Source organism: Bufo gargarizans, unplaced genomic scaffold (assembly GCF_014858855.1).
Source record: "Bufo gargarizans isolate SCDJY-AF-19 unplaced genomic scaffold, ASM1485885v1 original_scaffold_1212_pilon, whole genome shotgun sequence".
Lineage (NCBI taxonomy): Eukaryota > Metazoa > Chordata > Amphibia > Anura > Bufonidae > Bufo > Bufo gargarizans.
The window spans coordinates 178,284-202,005 of NW_025334276.1; the positions used below are offsets into that span (position 1 = coordinate 178,284).

The 23,722-nt window shown below is 44.6% G+C and overlaps 1 long non-coding RNA gene across 1 annotated transcript in view; it reads right to left on the bottom strand.

Annotated features, from left to right (window-relative positions):
• LOC122923118 overlaps positions 1 to 23,722 on the bottom strand; it is a 78,516-nt gene that overhangs the window by 15,711 nt on the left and 39,083 nt on the right. The window contains exon 2 of the long non-coding RNA XR_006387231.1: positions 664 to 771. This is a non-coding gene — a long non-coding RNA (uncharacterized LOC122923118). The remainder of the gene's footprint in view (positions 1 to 663; positions 772 to 23,722) is intronic.

Genomic DNA, 23,722 nt, shown 5'->3' on the forward strand with positions numbered 1-23,722 from the left:
AAATCCACGCAAGTGCTCAATTGTGCTCCCATGGGGTTCAGTGCCTCCATTCCACACTGCTCCTTTTGGATTGCGGACCCATTCAAGTGAAAGGGTCCGCATCCGTGATATGGTGAGCACACAGTCGGTGCCCATATATTGCAGACAAGCAACGGCCATCTGCATGAGCCCTTAGGCTCCATTCAGACGTCTATAGTGCATTGCAGATCCGCAAATTGCGGAAATGCCTATTCTTGTCCGCAATTTCTCTATTTTCTTGCGGAGCCGCGGACCGGAAGATCGGTGTGTTCTCCGCATCTCTTCCGGCCCCATAGAGAATGAATGGCTCCACACCCGTTCCGTATAATTGCGGAACGGATGCAGACCCATTCTATAGACGTCTGAATGGAGCCTTAGGCCCCTTTCACAGGGGCGAGAATTCCATGCGGGTACAATGCGTGAGGTGAACGCATTGCACCGACACTAAATCCGGACCCATTCATTTATCACTTTCATTATTCACGTATCACTTGTGCCTTGTGTGAAAATCGCAGCATGTTCTATGTTCTGCATTTTTCACGCGGGCCCTATAAAAAATGGTTGTAAGGGAAAATAATAGCATTCTTAATACAGAATTCTTACAAAAATGTGGCTTTAGGGGTTAAAAAAAAAAGATTAACTCACCTCATCTTGTTGTTCACGCATCTGGCATCGTCTTCTTTCTTCTGTCTTCATTCAGCAGGACCTGCGCTGAAGTCACCGCGCTCAAAGTCAAAGGTGTTTTGGCAGGTCCTAAAAGAAAAGAAAGAAGATGATGCCGGCTGCGCGAACAACAGGATGAAGCAAGTAAATTTTTTTTTTATTTTTTAAACCCTAAAGCCACATTTTAGTAAGAATTCTGTATTAAGAATGCTATTATTTCCCCTTAAGACCATTTCATAAGGGAAAATAATAAAATATACAGAACATCTAACCCAAACCTGAACATCAGTGAAGAAGTCTGGGTTCGGGTCTGGGTACCACAGTCAGTTTTTTATCTTCCGTGTGCAAAATGCATTGCACCCACGTGATAAAAACGGAATATCGGAACGCAACCGCAGTGAAAACTGACTGCAATTGCATACCTACTCGCACGATTTTCCCTGATCGCAGATGCAACGCATCCAGACCAAATCCGGACACGCTCGTCTGCAAGGGGCCTTAGGCTGAGTTCACACTTAAGATATTTCCATCAATTATTGTGAGCACCAGATGCAGGTCAAAAACACAGAACAGGAGGAAATCTTTCCATTATACCTTATCTGAGTAGCCTTCACTACTGGTTTGGGCTTATAATAACTGATGGAAATAACTGACCAATAACTGAAGAGTGAACTGGGCCTTAGGGTACTTTCACACTTGCGTTGTTTGATTCCGGCAGGCCTGATCAGAAAAACTGTATGCAAACGCATGTCATTTGCAGATTGATCAGGATCCTGATCAGCCTGACAAATGCATTACAATACCGGATCAATTTTTACGGTGTCATCCAGAAAAACAAACCCGGTATTTATTATTTTTCAGATTTTTTTTTCTTCACATTTTTAAAGGTCTGCGTTTTACCAGAACATTTGATACCGGATCCGGCATTAATACATTTCAGGCAATACCGTAAAAGTGACTGAACTGAAGACATCCTGAGGCATACTGAACGGATTCATTTCTATTCAGAATGCATTGGAACAAAACTGATCAGTTTTTTCCCGTTATTGAGCCCCTAGGACGGAACTCGATACCGGAAAACTTTAACGCTAGTGTGAAAGTGCCCTAACCTGCCTTCTTTTCCTCCTCTCGGCTCCTGTGCTCTCCGACCTCTGCTCAGGATGTCATTATCCATTTTGACGCTACCTGCAACCAATCGTGGGCCATGGCGGTGACCTCTCCCCTTCCGTCAAATGAATAAATGTAACTGTTAATACAGTACTTCAGAATTTGAGCCCAGGGCCACATTTTGCCTAAAACCGGCCCTGCATGTAGGGAACACAAAAACATGCGGAAAAGGGTGCTCTGGTCAGATGTGACAAAAGTTTAACTTTTTGGCCTAAATGCAAAACTATGTGTGGCAGAAAACTAACACTACGCATCTCCCTGAACACACCATCCCCACTGTGAAACAAGGTGGTGGCAGCATCATGCTGGGGGGATGCTTTTATGCAGCAGGGACAGAGAAGCTGTCCAGAGTTGATGGGAAAATGGATGGAGATAAATACAGGACAATCCTGGAGGAAAACCTGGTAGAACTGCAAAAGACTTGAGACTGTGCTGGAGGTTCACCTTCCAGCAGGACAACAACCCTAAACATAATGGTTTAGATCAGTGATGCCCAACCTGCGGCCCGCGAAGCCATGTCATGTGGCCCGCGCAGTGACAGGAGGCAGCAAAGCAATGCTGCCTGTGCCTGCAATCTCCCCGCCCAGCGCCGCCTCCTAGCTAATTTATTCACTGCACTTGCCTCTAAAGGGGGATATCTGTGGAGGACACTGAAGGGAGATATCTGTGGGCGACACTGAAGGGGGATATCTGTGGAGGACACTGAAGGGGGATATCTGTGGGCGACACTGAAGGGGGATATCTGTGGGCGACACTGAAGGGGGATATCTGTGGGCGACACTGAAGGGGGATATCTGTGGGCGACACTGAAGGGGGATATCTGTGGGCGACACTGAAGGGGGATATCTGTGGGCGACACTGAAGGGGGATATCTGTGGGCGACACTGAAGGGGGATATCTGTGGGCGACACTGAAGGGGGATATCTGTGGGCGACACTGAAGGGGGATATCTGTGGGCGACACTTAGGCTCCATTCACACGTCCGCAAAATGGGTCCGCATCCTTTCCGCAATTTTGCGGAAAGGGTGCGGACCCATTCATTCTCTATGGGGACGGAATGTGCTGTCCGCATCCACATTTGCGGATCCGCACTTCCGCATCCGTGCTTCCGTTTCCGCAAAAAAATAGAACATGTCCTATTCTTGTCCGCAATTGCGGACAAGAACAGGCATATTCTATTATGTCGGCAATGTGCGGTCCGCAAAATGCGGAACGCACATTGCCGCTTTCCGTGTTTTGCGGATCCGTGTCTCCGTGTATCCGCAAAACACATTGCGGATGTGTGAATGGAGCCTTAGGGGGATGTTGGGGTGGGAGGTCCTGGAGGGGTGTTTGGGTGAGAGCTCTGGAAGGGGTTGGAGGTCCGATAGGTATGTGGGGGTGGGAGATCCAGTAGGGGGGGCCCATAAATTTTTTTGCTATGGTGCATAGTCATTTCCAGCTATGACCCTGATTGTTAAGATTGGGAGGGCACTGGAGCGATAGAGCGCACTGCTGTAGGAGAAGCCGGCGGGAGATGAAAGGAGGAGGGGCCAGCTCCTGGTGGTGTCGGGCACACAGCGCAAGCATGGCGGTGGAGGATCTGACTGAAGCCTAAAGACCAGACATCAAGGTAGACCTGCAGAAGAAGGGGACAGCGCAGTATGTGATGTATACATGTGTGTAATGTATGTAGTGCAGTGTGTGATCATCACATACTGCACTACATACATTACACTCATGTATACATCACATGCCCCCTCACAGTAATAATGCCAAGATATGTGCCCTCTTCACAGACTTAATGCTCACACATGCCCCCTCACAGTAGTTATGCCCAGATATGTGCCCCCTCACAGTAATAATGCCAAGATATGTGCCCTCTTCACAGATGTAATGCTCACACATGCCCCCTCACATTAGTTATGCCCAGATATGTGCCCTCTTCACAGTAGTTATGCCCTGATATGTGCCCTCCTCACAGTAGTTATGCCCTGATATGTGCCCCCCCTCACAGTAGTTATGCCAGATATGTACCCTCTTCACAGTAGTAATGCTCACACGTGCCCCCTCACAGCGTTTGCATTTCTTTCTGGCAAAGCTACCTGGTTCCGGCCCGTGAAATTTATACCAAGTCTAGTGCGGCCCTCAGACGAAAAATGGTTGGGCACCACTGGTTTAGATCAAAGCATAATTATCTCTCAGAATGGCCCAGTTACAGTCCAGACCTAAATCCCATTGAGAATATGTGGCGAGACTTGAAAACTGCTGTTCAGTATGCTATGCACATAAACTCACATATTAGACACATCACACACAGGGGCGGACTTGGTATTTCTGGGGCCCAAAGCTTTTATGTCTAATCAAGGACATTATACTAGTGCAGCTCAATAAATTAGAAGTAGTTAATTAAAAGAATCTATAGGGTATTGTAAAGAGGAAGATGAGACACCAGACCCAATAATGCAGACGAGCTGAAGGCCACTATTAAAGCAACCTGAGCTTTCATAACACCTCAGCAGTGCCACAGGCTGATCTCTTCCATGCCACGCCATATTGATGTGGTAATTCATGCAAAAGGAGCCCCAACCAAGTATTGAGTGCATATACAGAACATACTCTTCAGTAGGCCAACATTTCTGTATTAAAAATAATTTTTGAATTGGTTTTATATGATCCAATTTTGTGAGATACTGGGTTGCTTTTACCTGTAAGCTGTAATCATCAACATTAAAATAAACAACACATTATATTACTGATAATACAGGATCTAATGCTGATATTATTCTTTATTATTAAAGTGCCATTTATTTCATATACATATATGCACATATAAAAAGGGGTGCTGGGCTGAATCATGCTATATAAGTGCCATAATCATTAGCAAGACAAGATACAAACCTTTTAGGCAGGGTTTACTGGTGAAAGGTGTTAGAGACCCAAAAGTCCTTTTAAGGACTATTGTTTTATCTGGCTGCCATATATATTATTAGTGCAACCTGCGCTAAATTCCTTGCAATTGTTTGGCCGCTGCTGACAGTGACACAACCTCTGCTATAACTGTTGTTTTACATTTGCGCTGTGAAATTCAGCGCAATTATTTGGCCGCTGGTGACATTTCCAGTATAATGTTAGCGCATCCTAAATATCAGTGACATTCAGTTTATTTTTTTGGCCGCTGTTGACATCAACATTGCCTACGCTACATCTCCTGTATAACATTTGCGCATCCTAAATATCAGTGACATTCAGTTTAATTTATTTGTGCGTACACTTACAAAACCTGCACTACTGTATGAGTGACATACTTGCAAGTATATCTAACATTTATGATGCGATAAATAGAAATAATAAGGATAGCGGCACTCACCCGGATGTTGCAAATAGTAACTTTATTCTTGTAGAATCGGATACAAGGTTCAACAGGCTGGGGCGGACAAAGCGTGTATATGCTGAGCGATCAAACAGGCGACGGACGTTTCGCGCACCTTGCGCTTCCTCTGGCCTATGATCTCACCGCGCTACCTGTGCGCTCCTTTATACCATTCTGTTCGATCAGGATAAGGATGTCCAAGATTGATTGAAAACGTGGTGAACTGGCATGACAGCAATGTTAAATGCTTAAAGTTTGTGGCCTTAGAGCAGGCATTTGCACCACCTGCGGGGGGATAGAGATCGCCTCCTTATGCAGAGGGAGGCAGATTGGATTATTCGCACAAATGCGATGGGACCGTTAGGGTTAAACGACCACAATTATTTAAGAGTATTTTTGTGAGGAGACACACATCTAGATTAGCCTTTGTATGTAAATGTAGCAGATGTCAGGGATGATTTTATATCCGATACCGCGTACATGGTTCAGTTACTCCTCAGGAAGCTGGTTACTGATATGCCTTAGTGTCAGAGGTTGCCTAGGCAACTTGAGACCTGGTATAAAGGAGCGCACAGGTAGCATGATGAGATCATAGGCCAGAGGAAGCGCAAGGTGCGCGAAACGGGCGTTGCCTGTTTGATCGCTCAGCATATACACGCTTTGTCCGCCCCAGCCTGTTGAACCTTGTATCTGATTCTACAAGAATAAAGTTACTATTTGCTACATCCGGGTGAGTGCCGCTATCCTTATTCTTTCTATTTATCGCATCATTACTGTGAACTTTCAGCCTGATAGCAGAGCACCACTGAACGATGCCATTTGACTGACCTGCACGGTTCCCGTCTCTGAGTTTGCTGGACGCACCTGTAGTGCCGCCTCACCCTTCTACTTTGTTTTGATATCTACCATTTATATAGCTGCTCATGGTGCACGCAGAGGCTGTGTGTCACGGTCCCTCCTGTGAGAGAGGTGAGAAGATCGGATAGACTTGCTGCACGTGAGGCTATCTGACAGGTCTCTCTCTTTTCCTCTATGTTGTTGTTTGGCAGGATCTCACCTCTCCTCAGGTGCTGCTCGTTATCAGTGATGAGGCTCTATTTAGATCCGGCTCACACTGCTGACCCTGCGGTTGCTAGTTTCTGCTTGGAGTTGCTAGTGCTGGTTTGTCTTGGATCCCCTGCTTCTCCATACATCTCTAAGCTAAGTAAGTACTTGTTGACTTGTTTCTTATTATTTGGAGTGTGTTGTTTTTAGGCCTCAGGGAGACGCAGGTTACTTCATTCTGGAAGGAACCAGCTGTCTCATCCGCTGCTACCTATCCTAGGGCTCGTCAGATTTTTTTTAACAAATCTCTCTTTATTAAGCTTTCACAGAGAAAGAAAAAAGTATGCAATGACATAAGAGTAATGTTGATACATCAGATGCAAAATATCACAAAGTATGTCATTTATAGAGAAGATTATAAACAAGTGTGAGACCACTTTTCAGCCCTGCTGTCATATAGATGAATCCTCAGGATTGATAATATTCTTTTATTGAGTTCAAGTCAACGCGTTTCAAGGGCGGAGCGCCCCCTTCGTCAGGACAGTTTACAGAATAAAAGTTTACTCACTTCTAGGGTATTTAAAGAACAATTTTGGCGGGTTAATCTTGGGGAGGTTCAGAGGCAGGAGCGGGCAGGTTTAGTATAATGAAGCTCCTAGTCTGTGGACCTCGTTACCAGAGCCCTTCAATTACATTCAATTGCACTAATTGGGGGATAAAGGGAGACACATTAGTATCCAGTGTGACACACAGGAGGATACATTGTATATTGTGTAAACTTCAGTGGCGCTGATTCGAGCGCTCTATATTCTATCTTTATCCATCTATTGGAGACTAATAACTCCTTTATAGCGCTGGCTTCTCAGTGGTATCGCAGCGCACACAGTCCTCTCATACAGAACCGGAGCCGTTCATATCTATTTGCCCTCCCTGCATAAGTGTATTTGCAACGATCCTGTAAGTCTCCAGCGCTGCAAGGTCTCCTGATTCGCAGCATCACAGCGCACACCGCCACCCTGTGTAGCGCTGGGGCTCGCCTTAATTCCTGTTCTCTGCACTAGCGTACATACAGCGGCCCTGCGGGGTTCGGGACCCTTCTGCACCTGGAGATAAGAATCATATCCATAGCAATATTCAAGCTTTTGGCCGCACAAATGTATGATGGGGGTAAGTATAAGACATATATAACATATAATTAAAATTCTTATAAAGGGTGTATAGCCATACCAAAGGGGCAAAGCTAATACAAGACATTAAGTATATAATTTAAAAAAATTATACTAAAATAGATGTATCTAATATCAATGAATAACTTGAATAAATACATGAGTGAATCGCAACCATAGTAATCATATACATAAATAGATTTCTACACAGTTCCATATTTATAGCGCAGATCGAATACATGGACTACCAAAGGACAAAATTAATGGAAGACATTGGATAAATAGTTGCAGTTCTCACTAAAATAGATAGATACATAAATAAATAGATAAAATGCAACAAAAATGTTATTATGTATGTTGGACACTATACAACTCGGTACTATTAACCCTAATCGAGTACATCAAGTGGTAGGAAGAGCAAAATATGGTAGGAAGAGCAAAAATAGGGTGGGCTTGAATTATATTGTTGGGGAGGTTTATGGCTCCACTTATAGCATTATTATTAGCAGTTCCTTCTAAAGGGACAAGTGTGTGTTCTCACCCCCCCCCCCCCATTTACTTTGTTTCATTATGAAGATCATTGGTATCTGCTCACAAATACACCACCGTGTATACAATATTTGCTCACACATGTGTGTGAGATTGCACCCATGTGTAAATTCAGACTAGACAGAAACCCATATAAATAATCCTAAATATTCAGACTAGACAGAACCAATATAGATAATCCTAAATAGAGGGATGAACTCAGAAGAAGCGGATCTGCCTACATTTTTCTATAGAAGTATTACATGGAGGTATATGATCATGTGTCTTTACCCATGTATATCTAGTTGTATCTAAATTACATATGATATAATGGATATATATTTTTTATATATATTATTTGTGTTATTTTTGTCATCATAAAATGGTCTCACTGATTTCGTTCAAGCCTCGTGGGCTTAGTGTATCTAGTTGGTTCATCCAATATACTTCCCTCTTTTGTAGTTTTTCAAAGTGATTCAACGAGTTCTCTGGTATGAAGTCAATAGGGGTAAGCTGTAAACTGTCCTGACACGGGGGCGCTCCGCCCTTGAAATGCGTTGACTTGAACTTAATAAAAGATTATTATCAATCCTGAGGATTCATCTATATGCCAGCAGCGCCGAAAGGTGGTCTCACACTTTTTTATGATCTTCTCTATACAATCTTTCCTGGAACTCTTGGGATTGAGACAGGAAGACCTAGGCAGCAGCACGGCACTCCCTGATGCTGGTGGGGATAGATACCAGCTAAGGCATATACAGTTGTTGTGACTCCTCACAACAGCATCCGGTAAGCGAATTACGCACCATACAACTGTATTATCTATAAGGCGATACCACACATGAGGCGCTGTGTCTTTTTGTCTTTTTCTTGTTTATCAAAGTATGTCATGTAGCATATAGCACAGGGAAAGGGAGAGGGGGAGGAGAGGGGCAAGAATGGGGAGGGACATAGGAGAGGGGTAGGTGGTTTAAGGCATAAAGTTGCATATGTTGAATCAGCAGTGGCCTACTACTCAATGGTTGACACAAAACATTTTATAACATGTAAAATATAGTATGCAGTCTAATGGATGGCCTAAATACGACCATCATGGTACAGAACAACACACAAGGGTGTACCTTTTAAAGATGGTCAATGTGCCCAACCACCCTCTTACTGAGGGAAATAGTATTGGTAACACCAACAATAACATGCAATGGACGATCCGCTCCATACTATATAAGAGAGCTAAGATTGAATGGGTTTAACTATTACAGAGCACACCTCCATCCATTCTCACTTTATAAGGCGGTTCAATGTTCTATAGTCATTGAGAGCATCGGAATGTTTTCCAGGGTTTCCATAACTGGACATATTTCGAGTGTGCCCTATTCGCCCAACTGGCTAATTCTTCCATCAAGCACAACTGGTCCACTTTTTCATACCAGTGTTCTAATGTGGGGGGGTTAGTGTTCAGCCAGTGGAGTGGTAGAAGTAGTCCTGCTGCCTGAATAAGGAGAGTTGGCAGGTCTGTCAATGCAGGTCGCCAATCTGCTCAGGGATGCCATAATAGGACCGATTGGGGAGACAGCTTAATAGAAGATGTACAAATTTCATTGATCTTTTGTTCCAATTGGGTCCAAAAATGCACCAAATTGGTCATAAAATGTGATCTGATCTTCATGTAAGTCACAACAATAGACAATCACAGTCTGCTTAAACTAATAACACACAAAGAATTAAATGTTACCATGTTTTTATTGAACACACCATGTAAACATTTACAGTGCACATGGAAAAAGTATGTGAACCCTTGGATTTAATAACTGGTTGAACCTCCTTTGGCAGCAATAACTTCAACCAAATGTTTCCTGTAGTTGCAGATCAGACGTGCACAACGGTCAGGAGTAATTCTTGACTATTCCTCTTTACAGAACTGTTTCAGTTCAGCAATATTCTTGGCATGTCTGGTGTGAATCGCTTTATTGAGGTCATGCCACAGCATCTCAATCGGGTTGAGGTCAGGACTCTGAATGGGCCACTCCAGAAGGCGTATTTTCTTCTGTTTAAGCCAGTCTATTGTTGAGCTTCAGCTGGTGGACAGATGGTCTTAAGTTCTCTTGCAAAATGTCTTGATAAACTTCATTTTTCCTTCGATGATAGCAATCCGTCCAGGCCCTGACGCAGCAAAGCAGTCCCAAACCATAATGCCCCCACCACCATACTTCACAGTTGGGATGAGGTTTTGATGTTGGTGTGCTGTGCCTCTTTTTCTCCACACATAGTGTTGTGTATTTCTTTTAAACAACTCAACTTTGGTTTCATCTGTCCACAGAATATTTTGCCAGTACTGCTGTGGAACATCCAGGTGCTCTTGTGCAAACTGTAAACATGCAGCAATCGTTTTTTTTGGACAGCAGTGGCTTCCTTTGTGGTATCCGCCCATGAAATCCATTCTTGTTTAGTGTTTCACGTATCGTAGATTCGCTAACAGGGATGTTAGCAAATGCCAGAGACTTTTGTAAGTCTTTAGCTGACACTCTATGATTCTTCTTCACCTCATTGAGCAGTCTGTGCTATGGTCTTGTAGTCATCTTTACAGGATGGCCACTCCTAGGGAGAATAGCAGCAGTGCTGAACTTTTTCCATTTATAGACAATTTGTCTTACCTTGGACTGATGAACAGCAAGGCTTTTGGAGATACTTCTATAACCCTTTCCAGGGGTCAAGTCCTGGGAAAAAAAGTGTGGGAACTCACCAATAGCCCCCCTCCCCCGTGGCAGTAAAGTAACAGTCCGGTATTTAAAAAAAAAAAAAAAACACTTTTAGAAAAGTTTGCCCTGGGATTCGATCTCATGACCGCTACACATCAAAGGCAAGGCATATGCCCTCACAGCTATGAAAGCTGTCTAGCTAGTTACTTAAAAAAAATATAAAAAAATATAAGACTTCTACTGTAGGTAACTTTGCCCACTGTGTATGGATGTAGCAGAGCTGGGTGTGTTGGGGCAGCTGTCATGTATATGGTTGTACACTAGGTATCAGTACACTAGGTATCAGTAGAAGTCTTATAAAAAAAAAAAAAAACACTTTTAGAAAAGTTTGTCCTGGGATTTGAACTCAAGACCTCTACACATCAGAGGCAAGGCATTTACCCTCACAGCCATGAAAGCAGTCTAGGTAGTTTCTTAAAAAAAAAAAATATATAAGACTTCTACTAATACCTAGTGTACTGATACCTAGTGTACAACCATACACATGACAGCTGCCCCAACACACCCAGCTCTGCTACATCCATACACAGTGGGCAGCTGTCATGTGTATGGTTGTACACTAGGTATCAGTACACTAGGTATAATTAGAAGTTTTATATATATATATTTATTTATTTTTTTTTATTTTTTTTATTTTTTAAAGCAGCTACCTAGACAGCTTTCATGGCTGTGAGGGTAAATGCCTTCCTCTGATGTGTGGAGGTCGTGAGTTCAAATCCCAGGACAAACTTTTCTGAAAGACATTCTAAATGATCTCATAGATATGTGTCAGCTGCAAACACTCTGCCTGAAGTGACTAAACATACTTGCAGCCTATCTGGCCAACAGAAGAAGTGAAGGAGATGATGTCAGTAGGGGGTGGGGTGGGGCGCCATCAGGCAGCAGCACCGCACAGACAGCTTCCTCTACTTCTGTCTTCTCAACTGAAGCCGCTCCTCCTCCCTCCTCTCCGTCTCTGCCCCCTGTGAATCTGATTCCTGGCTTGAGGCTGAAAGGGAACGGCGTTCCTGCCATGAAAAAGGTGCAGGAACGCCGTTCCCCCTCCACCTGACCCTTTCCAGCTTTATGCAAGTCAACAATTCCTCACTCCACTCCAATTAGCTCTTGGAGATGTCATTAGTCTAGGGGTTCACATACTTTCTCCACCTGCACTGTGAATGTTTACATGGTGTGTTCAATAAAAACATAGTAACATTTAATTCTTTGTGTGTTATTAGTTTAAGCAGACTGTGATTGTCTATTGTTGTGACTTAGATGAAGATCAGATCACATTTTATGACCAATTTGTGCAGAAATCCATATCATTCCAAAGGGTTCACATACTTTTTCTTGCAACTGTAGATCCCATTCCCATTCCTTAATATATGCAGGTGTAATATTTACTGAGCTAGTGATTAGTGATTTATATAGGAACGAGATACTATGTCTCGGGAGATTTTCGCCAAGAGCTAATTTCTTAAACCACGTTGGAGATGTTAAAGTATCATATCTGCTAGCTAATACTTTACAGGATCATTCTAATTTCCTTTTAGCGCGATGCTCCAGCATAGCAGCCTTCCATTTGTCCCTGATACGGTGTTTAACCAGCTGAGGGGGTTGTGGTCCGTCTCCACAGTGAAGCGGCACATGTATAAATACGGCTGCAACCGTTGCAGTGCCCAGACAATGGCCAGGCACTCCTTCTCCATTGTGGAGTATGCCACCTCCCTTGGCAGGAGCTTCCTCCTCAGGTACAGACCGGGGTGTTCCTGGCCCGTAGTGTCAACCTGGCTGAGCACGGCACCGAAGCCAAAATCACTGGCGTCGGTCTGTACTATAAACAGCCATGTGAAGTCGGCGGCCTGTAGTACAGGGAAGCTCAAGAGGGTGGCCTTTAGCGCCCAGAAGGTTGTCTCACAGTCATTTGTCCAATCGACTGCGGAGGGCAGCTTCTTCTTGTTGAGGTCCGTCAGGGGCTTTGCCAGGCTACTATAGTGGGGAACAAACCTCCTATAGTACCCAGCATTGCCCAGGAAGGACATCACCTGTTTCTTGGTCCTGGGGGTGGGCCAGGATGCGATAGCATTCACTTTTCCGGTCTCTGGCTTCAGGGTCCCCCGCCTACCCGGTGCCCCAGGTAGTGGACCTCGCTCATGCCCAGCTGGCACTTCTCTGGCTTTATGGTCAAGCCTGCCTGGTGGATCCGCCCAAACACCTGCGTAAGGTGCTCTAGGTGATCCTTCCATGTGGGACTGAAGACTGCAATGTCATCCGGGTACACGGCCGTGTATTCTTCAAGTCCCTTAAGCAGCATGTTGATCATCCACTGAAAAGTGGCAGGGGCATTCTTCATGCCGTGGATTCGTAAAATCCAAAGGGGGTAATAAAGGCAGAGCATTCCCGCGCCTCACGGGTCAGGGGAATCTGCCAATTCCCCCGGCTCAGATCCATGATGGTCAGGTACTGGGTCCCGGCCAACTGATCAGGTAGGTAATTGATGCGTGGCATTGGGTACGCATCGGTGACCGAGACGAGTCCCCTGTAGTCCACGCATAACCAGGTGGTCTGGTCCTTCTTTGGGACAAGGACCACAGGCGATGCCCAAGAGCTGTTGGATGCCTGGATGACCCCCAGCTTCAGCATCTCGTCAATCTCCTGGCGCATGTGCTGCTGCACCTCCAAGGAAACCTGATATGCTGAACGCCAGATTGGGGGGTGATCCTGAAAGGCTCTTCAATTATGGGCAGCGTTACCAGTGGGGCTTTGGGGCGCCGCCCCGCCTTCCCCACCCGCTGGCAGGTGTCACATGAACGGCATTAGGCAACCACATCGGCCTCCATCTTTGGCCAGTAGAAATGCTGGGCTAATCTGGCCCTTGTCTTAGCCATTGGTGTCCAGCCATTGGAATCTCATGCGCAACCCACAACAACTCTGTCCTGAACTGATAGGGTACCACTAGCTGTCAGTCCCTAGGCCGCGCCTCCATTGAGCCCTGCTGGAGCGTGACCCAGTACAGCCGTCCTTGGTTATCGCCAGGTATAAAGAACCGCGCAGAGGTCCAAGATCCTACTATAGCATGAAAGAGCGCACTCCTTTTACACCATCATCAGCTGATTTCAGATCAGATGTCTACAGAACCTGTTCTATGAAACGCTTTTACAAGTAGACCTCCCCCCCCGACAGGGTAGAGAGGGTGTCAGCAGTAAGTTTGTGTTGAAGTCACTGATTATTTTGCCCTTCCTCTGATCTGTCAGAACAATAACCCCCCAAAAAACAGATCCTGTCTGCAGTCCAGTTTTATGGAAACAAGACGCCAAAATAGGTATTTAAAACAGTTATATAATGTTCCTACTGTTAGTATAGTGATTAGAACTGTATACTGAACCAGTTATATGTGTGTTTACTTACAGTTCCACCAAATACAACTGTAAATACAATTGCAAATACAAATTGCAAGCATACAAACCAGATTCCATACAAATTGCATCAAACGGCGAACTGCTCATACCAGATCATAAGCAATTGCATACTGCAAACCAAGTTGAGCAAGCAGAACTATTAGTTAGACCTCAGGTATACCTCTCAGAGAGATCATAAAGTTCTTAAATAACTTGAAGTGACAGTACAGTTACTAAAGACCTGTCTCCTGGCCTCCATCTGACTCGGCAACTACTTGTCGGAAAGTGGAAAGCCATCAGACCCCTGATGGGGCCCCTAGGGCCCCAGCACTTCCACTGCGCGTGACAGCAGCTATGGCCGCTGCCACCGCTGGTGGTGCCTGCTTCCCCTCGGCTTCCGACCAATTCGCCAGTCCAGACGGACTAACCTGGCCCCCGGACATCCCGGTTGTGGAGGAATCCTGCACTGAGGCTTTACCTGGGCCCCCTACTGCTCCTGGGACAGCCCTTACCTCATTTGCATCCTCCTCCTCCTCAGCTGTCTGCCCCCTGCTTGTCCCCTCAGTAGCCACACCTGACGACAACAGGTTCCAGCATGCCTGATGGCCACACCCTGGGGCTGTCACGGATGTTGTAGGGGAGAACACCAAAAGACAACAAGAAGGAAGGGAAAAGACACTAGGCCTCACCGCTAGGGAAGGAAAAGGGTCACCACCTATAAAACCCTGCTCCTGGCCCTAACTCCTATCCACATGGGCACCTCTCAATGGTAGAGATGCCCATACACAGGAACCTAGAAAACCCTGGTGGCCCTCAGATGCCCTAATGGTAATGACAGGGCAGACACAACCCGCTCCTTCCCTGGTGAAGGAACCAGCGTCTCGCTGAGGCCTTATTAAACAACAAAGGTGGGGGGGAATACAAAACACAACAAGCGGAACACTTAACTTTTGAGGCTGATAGATGAACAGGACTTCACCAAGAACCACACTCCAGCTCTCCAGAATGAAGATATCCAGAGCAAAGGGTGATGGGTAAAGTCAGACTAAATAGGGGGAAGTAAAGGTCACATGATCCACACCTGAACAGGAGGTGTGGACATACCAGCAACACAGACAAAGTGAAACCAAAAGAGGCTGCCAGATCACTAATGTGCAGATAATCTTTCAGACCTTCCCAAACCTGTCACCGGTGTGACAGTAACCCCCCTTCTACTGGTGACGGATATAACTACCCCTTCAGATAAAATGGGACTAGGGTCATTAGACTCACCCCCCCCCCCCCCCCCTCCAGGAAAGCTATGTGACAAAGCATCCGCCTTGACGTTCTTAACCCCAGGGCAATAAGTGACGATGAAGTTAAATCTGGTAAAAAACAATAACCATCTGGCCTGCCTTGGGTTCAGTCACTTAGCCGACTCCAAGTAGGCCAGATTCTTGTGATCCGTAATTACCGTAATAGGATGAATTGCTTCTTCCAACCAATGCCGCCATTCCTCGAACGCCAACTTAATGGCCAGCAATTCCCTATTCCTCATAATCCTTTTCAGCAGTCGAGAGTTTATTAGAAAAAAATGCACATGGGTGCCATTTGCTGGGTGAAGGACCCTGCGACAATATTGCTCCTACCCCAACCTCAGACGCGTCTACCTCAACAATAAATGACTGAGACACGTCCGATTGCACCAGAATAGGGGCCAAAGCAAAACATTCTTTCACAGCAGAAAAGGCCTGTATTGCCGCATCAGACCAGATAGAAATATCAGCACCCTTCCTAGTCATGTCTGTTAAAGGTTTAACCACCGATGAATAGTTCAAGATACATTTACAGTAGTAGTTGGTAAACCCCAAAAACCGCATAAGCGCTTTCGATCCCAGTCCAACATGACATGGAGCTTCTTGGGATCCATACGAAAACCTGAGGATGAGATCAGCTAACCCAGAAATTGCACTTCCTGTACAGCAAATACACACTTTTCCATCTTAGCATACAACTTATTCTCTCCAAGGATCTGTAACACCTGTCTCACATGATTCTGATGAGTCTCCATATTAGGCGGATAAGTTAGTATATCAAGGTATACAACAACAAACCTCCCCACCAGATGATGAAAGATGTCATTGACAAAGTGTTGAAAAACCGCAGGAGCATTGGTTAACCCAAAGGGCATGACCAGGTTTTCAAAATGACCCTCAGGGCTATTAAATGCGGTCTTCCACTCATCCCCCTCCTTGATCCTTTCCAGATTATATGCCCCCCTCAGATCCAATTTAGAGAACACCTTGGCACCGACAATCTGACTAAACAAATCCAGAATCAAAGGAAGGGGGTAAGGATCACGGACGGTAATACGATTGAGCTCATGGAAGTCCAGACATGGTCTCAAGGTACTATCCTTTTTCTTTAGAAAGAAAAATCCAGCAGCCACTGGGGACTTGGATGGTCTAATATGCCCCTTTGCCAAACTCTTGGTAATATATTCTCGCATAGCCTTTCTTTCGCGTTCCGAAAGATTATACAACCGAGATTTGGGCAATTTAGCTCCGGGAATAAGATTGACGGGACAGTCATACTCCCGGTGTGGAGACAACTCCTGATTACCACTCTCAGAAATTACATCAGAAAATTCATAAATGAACGAGGGTACAGTTTTAGTGGTAACCATAGAGAACGATGCATTAAGACAGTTGTCCATGCAAAAATCACTCCAATCGAGAATCTGTGTCGCTTGCAAATCGATGTTAGGGTTATGTTTGCTTAACCATGATAAGCCCAACACCAACGAAGCAGGCAGACCCTCCAACACAGATAGATAGATTCCTGATGCAAATCACCCACTCTTAAATGAATGTCATTCACTACCTGCGACAGGCATTTTTGGGCGAGAAGTGCTGAGTCAATTGCAAAGACAGAAATACTATTCTCTAATGCATTAGTAGTCAATCCGTGAATGCATACAAACTGTCCATCAATCAAATAAACAAAAATGACCCAGGATATCCCCAGGGCGGGTAAGGAACAATGCCCACCCTTGGTAGCCACAGGGGATATGCCTAAAGTGTAACTCGGTAAAAGCTCCCGAGTGAAACAGCAGAAACAAATGAAAAGAGAGCTCATATTACCAAAAAATATATAAATTTTATTATCATATGTTTAAAATAACAAAAAGAGATAAATAAATGCATGGGATGCCGTGAAACAAGGTGATGAGGGCGGAGAAAAAGCAGAGCGCCACCCTGGGAAGAAAGGTACACACGGAATAAACATAAAAAGATCAAAGTACAATCATGTCTAACATGGGAAAGAAGAATCCTGGGTACAGTGCCCAACCCATGGAAAGAATATGTGAATAGTAAAATACAATATTAGGTAGAGCAAGGTCAGCTCCTGCATCCCCACTGGATAAAGTTGCAGAAGTAAGTAGCATGAGGGACAAAGTGTGAGTAGACACAAATGACCACAAGACCAGCGGGGGGCAGGGTGAACCAGAGCTCACCTGAGAAGACCGTGTGCAAGAAGACCCAGGGTGGCGCTACCCCAACGCGCGTTTCGGCGTACCTTCGTCAGGGGGTAGCGCCATCACTGTGAACCGGATTTAAATAGGCACTCCTAGCCAATGAAACTGAGTACTTACCCGTCCCCCAGGTGTCCATGTAATAGAGGCGCGCAGTAATCCTGGTGTTCCGCATCCGGCCGCCCCACAGCCGGCGTCCCGCCGGCACGCCCACGCCATGTGACAAAGTCACATGATCGGGCGGCTGTGACGTAAGGACGCACGGGTGAGAGGCGCCAGAGGCAGTACCCAGGATGACGCGCGCATACATGACAGAGGGGGGAGGAGCATGGAAGAACCAGCGAAATAACATAGAAAAAACCCTTTAATTTTTAAGATCCGTAACCAGGCCATAGCGATAGATGCTATTCTAAGTATGCCGCAACAGAGCATCAGTGCGGCATATATACCTCATGACAGTATATATATACATATACAGAAATTGATAATGAAGTACAGGCATAAATATGATACAAATATAATGCAATACATGATTGAAATTATATATCTATTGTATACATATAAGTTAAATGGTAGCAAAATTAATAACATCAATACCGAATACATATGGCAACATGATTATGGGTACCAAACATGATTGCAAACAAATGTGAATAAAACGTGTAGCTTATTATCTACATTAAAAGATAATAAATGTATAGATAAATAATTAATTAATTAATTAAATTAATGTGTGTGGTGGTGCGAGTAGAGAACTGAGAAAGTTCATATAATTCATGAAAACCATGAAGGAGGTGTATAAGATGTGTGATCAATAGTGATCATAACCTAGAGTGGTAAAAAAGAGAAGAAAAATGTGAAAGAGGAAGAGAGAATGTGATCCTCTTATTAAGTATTATCATGTCAATACCAATGTAATAAACGACACTGGTGTCCACACAAAACTAGATATCTATGGCTGAGGCCAGAGATTGTGAAGTACAGAAAAATGCTGGGTGTATCAAAGAAGATGAATAGAGAGTGGGAACATGGGTAGGGGAAGGACTAGCCAATACAAATAGTGGCTATGTCACTAGATCAGTCCCACAAACATAACACACAGAAGAAGAAGAGCACTAATAGCATCATGTTGGAAATAGTCCGTTCTTGAGGGAATGAAATGAACATAAAGGCGCTGGGTATCCGTCAATTAAGCGGCTAAAGAGAGAGAAGAGAAAAATAATAATAATGAATAATAAAATATGAGAATATGAAAGACTCATAAAATATGAATCAATCTGATTATATATAGACCACAGTTAAAAGAAACAAAAATCCACAGTGGTGGGCCCAGCGGTTAAAGAAAAGAAGAAAAGCCCAGATTCTCATTAAGGCCCCTAGGGCGCAATGTCCCAAGGGTCCATATCCAGCGGCTCTCTTTTTGAGCAAGCTGCTTGGATGTGTTGCCTGCACGTAGATCTACCTGGATGGAGTCTATGCCTCTGATTCTGAGGCATCTTGGATTACATGAATGGAACTCCTTGAAATGCCTAGGGATAGGTTTTAGGGTCTCAAACTCCTTCACCTCCTGTGCATTAATAATGCCTCTCACGTGCTCATAAATGAACGAGGGTACAGTTTTAGTGGTAACCATAGAGAACGATGCATTAAGACAGTTGTCCATGCAAAAATCACTCCAATCGAGAATCTGTGTCGCTTGCAAATCGATGTTAGGGTTATGTTTGCTTAACCATGATAAGCCCAACACCAACGAAGCAGGCAGACCCTCCAACACAGATAGATAGATTCCTGATGCAAATCACCCACTCTTAAATGAATGTCATTCACTACCTGCGACAGGCATTTTTGGGCGAGAAGTGCTGAGTCAATTGCAAAGACAGAAATACTATTCTCTAATGCATTAGTAGTCAATCCGTGAATGCATACAAACTGTCCATCAATCAAGTTAACTCCTGCCCCACTGTCGATAAATGCTTTGATTTTTTACAGTTTTGGACTCTAGCGCCACCTCGGAAGACAGGAGAAAACGGGTATTACCAGTAAAAGACAAAAGTAGGTTTTCTTGCTCCCCACCCATACTACCAATAGCAATTTGGGGATTAAACGTTTTTCCTTTTTGTTTACCCCTTGATGCTGCAAGTACGGACAAATATTCACCAAATGTCCCTTCTTGCCACAACAAAAGCAGACTCCTTTCACATGACCCAAGCTTTTGCCAGTAGTTCCAGGAGTAGCTCCTCCTAACTGCATAGGCTCATTACAAGGCACAACCACCCATGTCTCTCCACCATAAGTGTCAAAGGAAGCAGTTCCCTTATTGGACAGTACGCCCTGAAGGTGAGGACCCTTAGATCTCTCCCTCAGGCGTCTATCAAGACGTACAGGAAGAGACATAACTGTTTTCAATGACTCAGGATTTTCATGAAAAGCCAATGCGTTTATATAGGGTGAGAAACCAACCCGCAGTAGCTTATAACTAGGCCGAAACACGGACGTGGGGATTCGTGATCAAGATACAAGACAGCACAAGATTAAATTATATATTTAATCGCCTTAAGGGCACACTAGATAACACACTATACACAAAGAATATATACAGTACAGTGGTCTGAGGTTACGGATACAGGTAGTATGGTACAAACAGGATTACACAGAGTACAAGTCAGTTACCGGGTAGATGTTCCTTTGAGTTATGATGGTGGAATAGTGGAATAGTCCTTGGTTGCGGTCACATGGGGGCAGTGATGTCAGCAGTTACCAGGTAACACATAGCTCCAGACCAGAAGTTCACAGGGAGATGGTTCTGGGACCAATGGATCCGGCTGCCAGTCGAGTCCAAGCATGGTACCGTTATTTGGTTTCTGTGGGGAGATATGTATATCTCCCTTTCCTGGCCTCCCACCACCACACTAAGACTACGGGCCTGTTCATCGTGGCCACAGGGACACAAATATGTATCCGGCTTGTACTTGTGATGACTGGGCGATTCATAATTCCTTATAAATCGCCGGTTCCATGCTGTCTGCTAGATTTGATGGAACTGGGGAATGGACTAGACCTCATGCTGAGAGATTCTTACTGTCACATCATCTTGGTTCCTTGCTGACTGGTTGAGGTGTGAATTCGTACACATGTGGCCTCCTTGAAGCCAGAACCCCTGTGGAGTTCACTATCTCCGCTATCTGACAAGCAGAGGGTTGAAGTGAGAACTTAATTTGCATGTACACTGACCAAGGTAAATTAGATGAAAATTATGGCTGCCAGTAAATAATGATCCATATTCCTCACAGCACTCATGCGATTTTTGGGGTTCACCAACTACTACCATAAATTTATCTTGAATTACTCAACTGTTGTTAAACTATTAACTGATATGACCAAGAAAGGCGGAAATTTCTCAGTCTGATCTGAAGAAGCATTGCATGCTTTTTCAGCAATAAAGGAATGTTTTGCTTCTGCTCCTATTCTGGTGCAACCGGATGTGTCACAACCATTTATTGTGGAAGTTGACGCATCAGAGGTAGGGATTGGAGCAGTCTTGTCGCAGGGTTCTTCTCCTAGCAAATGGCGCCATTGTGCTTTTTTCTCTAAAAAACGCTCTTCTGCCGAAATAAATGATGATGTGGGTAATAGAGAGTCCATTAAATTATCTTTTGAAGAGTGGCGTCCTTGGTTAGGAGGAGCGATTTATACCGTTACGGTAATTACTGATCACAAGAGTCTGAACCCAAGGCAGGCCAGATGGTTGTTGTTTTTTACTAGATTTAATTTCATCTTCACTTATCGTCCTGGGATTAAAAACGTCAAGGCGGATGCCTTGTCGCGTAGCTTTCTTGGGTGGGTGATTCGGAGGATCCTGCTCCGATATTGGCTGATAGGGTGGTTGTATCCGCCCTTTATCCTGAGCTTGAGGAAGAGGTGTTGGAGGCCCAGGGAGAGACACCCGATTACTGCCCTCCAGGGAAGTTGTTTGTCCCTTCGGAACTACGACACAAGGTGTTTAAGGAACATCACGATACTGTTCTTACGGGACACCCTGGGAGCAGATCCACTGTGGATCTCATTTCTGGAAGATTCTGGTGGCCAAGGTTACGTAAATGTGTTGAGGGCTATATGGCAGCTTGTGAGACTTGTGCGCGTGCTAAGGTGGCTTATACTCGGCCTTCAGGATCTCTACTTCCCTTGTCTATCCCATCCCTACCCTGGACTCATTTGTTCATGGACTTTATCACAGATTTGCCTAATTCTTCTGGGAAAACTGTGATACTGGTGGTTGTTGACCGCTTCAGCAAGATGGCACACTTTATACCATTATCATTATTAGACAGGAGTCCACTGATAAGTCGCAGTTTTTTTGGTGCATATAGGTTTCATTCGCAGTTTGGCACATTTTCTGGTACTGAGACGTATACCTGAAGAGGAAAGATTCTCCTCTTCGTTGTCATCTATTTGGCGGAAGATTCAAATCAATTTAAATAAAATGGGCAAAAAGTATAAACATATGACTGACAAGAGACGTGTGAGTGGTCCGGACCCGAGAGTGGGTGATTCTGTGTGGTTGTCCGCAAGAAACATTAAGTTAAAGGTACCCTCTTGGAAGTTGGGGCCAAGGTTTATTGTGCCATACAAGATCTCTGCCATTATTAATCCGGTTGCTTTTTGTCTTGAGTTTCCACAGGCTTTGAAGATTCATAATGTGTTTCAAAAGTCATTGCTGAAAAGATATGTTGAACCTGTGAACCGTCCTTCCTGCCACCGCCTCCTGTTATGGTGGATGGTAATCCTGAGTTTCAGATTGCTAGGAAAGTGAACTCGCGTATTCTTTGTGGATCTCTTCAATACCTCATGCACTGGAAGGGTTACGGTCCAGAGGAAAGAATGTGGGCTCCTGCAACCAACGTGAATGCCAGTCGCCTTGTGAGGGCCTTTAACAGGGCGCATCCTGATAAATTCGGTCCTGGGTGTCCGGAGGCCACCCATAGAAGGGGGGTACTGTCACGGTCCCTCTTGTGAGAGAGGTGAGAAGATAGGATAGACTTGCTGCTTGCTGCACGTAAGACTATCTGACAGGACTCTCTGTTTTCCTCTATGTATTGTGTTGTTTGGCAGGATCTCACCTCTCCTCAGGTGCTGCTCGTTTATCAGTGATGAGGCTCTATTTAGATCAGTTAATCTTGGAGGAAATAGGACCCTTAAATATAACTTTTAATATTGATCAAGCTAAAAATGTGCCCCAAAACTTGGTGACAGATAATAACAACCCATGGCCGAGAAGATGCAACCCACCTATTACTGCATATATACCATCCACCACAAATTGAGCAATGAATGTAAATCTACTACATCAAGAGGAGGAAAAAGGATCGTTGACCAGGTGTTGAGGTAGAAATGAAATGCTACCAAGGGAATCTTTCCCTAATCAGATCCTGGTCTATCCTCAGCCCAGGGACCACCCCTGATGGTGGGGTTTCCCCGTCCTCGTACCTCCCCTAGAAAGCCCTATACGGCCCTAAAAATGATGACAAATTGTGAATTAACAATGATAATACTCCAGAATATAATAGTTGGTGTATTAGGTTGGTAAGAAAGTAGCCCAACGCGTTTAACCCTCGCGGGCTCCTCAGGGGGTCAATACAAAAAATGGTTAGAACAACTCGGACAATAAGGAAAATTGATGCTTCCTTAAAAATAATGACCGAATGTGTTTCACAAATAGAGGAAAACCACCGCACTGTGGAGAGCAGTTTGCTCTACTACGTATGCAGTGACCAAGTGGGTTCCATTAAATACATTATATCGTTATGGATAAGTTGGTGTCCGGATGATACTATAAACATCATGGAAAAGACACAATGAGACAGACCTTAAGAAGGGGGATATAGATGCATCACTAGTTCCTGCTGTATAAGGAGATGCTGCCTGTAACCAAAAATGACAAAGAACAGCAGATGAGCAAGACCCTCTAAAGATAACTCATTAAAAGCAATCAGGGGATACACTATAGAATAGCGAAAACTTACTAGTGAAAGATTCCCATTCAAATCCAGACTGCATCCTCCCAGGTGCTCGATGTGGCAGTAGAGCGGCATGCCGCATCACCACTTCCAGTGTGCTGGAACGCACGCGTCACTTCCGGT